This window comes from Rutidosis leptorrhynchoides, chromosome 11, assembly GCF_046630445.1.
Source record: "Rutidosis leptorrhynchoides isolate AG116_Rl617_1_P2 chromosome 11, CSIRO_AGI_Rlap_v1, whole genome shotgun sequence".
Classification (NCBI taxonomy): Eukaryota; Viridiplantae; Streptophyta; class Magnoliopsida; order Asterales; family Asteraceae; genus Rutidosis; species Rutidosis leptorrhynchoides.
In genome coordinates, this window is record NC_092343.1 from 257,467,501 (window position 1) to 257,468,721 (window position 1,221).

Here is a 1,221-nt window from a genome sequence, read left to right on the forward strand (position 1 = left end):
CCATTTTTAAAATCTATTATTTTTGGGATGAGAATACATGCAGGTTTTATAAATGATTTACAAAATAGACACAAGTACGTGAAACTACATTCTATGGTTGAATTATCGAAATCGAATATGCCCCTTTTTATTAAGTCTGGTAATCTAAGAATTAGGGAACAGACACCCTAATTGACGCGAATCCTAAAGATAGATCTATTGGGCCTAACAAACCCCATCCAAAGTACCGGATGCTTTAGTACTTCGAAATTTATATCATATCCGAAGGGTGTCCCGGAATGATGGGGATATTCTTATATATGCATCTTGTTATTGTCGGTTACCAGGTGTTCACCATATGAATGATTTTTATCTCTATGTATGGGATGTGTATTGAAATATGAAATCTTGTGGTCTATTGTTACGATTTGATATATATAGGTTAAACCTATAACTCACCAACATTTTTGTTGACGTTTTAAGCATGTTTATTCTCAGGTGATTATTAAGAGCTTCCGCTGTCGCATACTTAAATAAGGACAAGATTTGGAGTCCATGCTTGTATGATATTGTGTAAAAACTGCATTCAAGAAACTTATTTTGTTGTAACATATTTGTATTGTAAACCATTATGTAATGGTCGTGTGTAAACAGGATATTTTAGATTATCATTATTTGATAATCTACGTAAAGCTTTTTAAACCTTTATTGATGAAATAAAGGTTATGGTTTGTTTAAAAATGAATGCAGTCTTTGAAAAACGTCTCATATAGAGGTCAAAACCTCGCAACGAAATCAATTAATATGGAACGTTTTTAATCAATAAGAACGGGACATTTCAGTTGGTATCAGAGCGTTGGTCTTAGAGAACCAGAAAATTTGCATTAGTGTGTCTTATCGAGTTGTTAGGATGCATTAGTGAGTCTGGACTTCGACCGTGTTTTCTTTAAAAATGATTGCTTAACATTTTTGTTGGAAACTATATATTTTTAACATATGAATATTATGTGATATATTAATCTCTTAACGTGTTTGATATTATGTGATAGATGTCTACCTCTAGAACAAGTCCCATTGACTCACCTAATAATAATGAAGAGTCAAATGTAAATTGGAATGATTTGTGGACTGATTCACAAGTTCCCGAAGAGGAACCGGAAGAAGAGTCGGAACCGGAAGAAGAATCGGAACCGGAAGAAGAATCGGAACCGGATGAAGAAATAGAACCGGTGGGGGAAATAA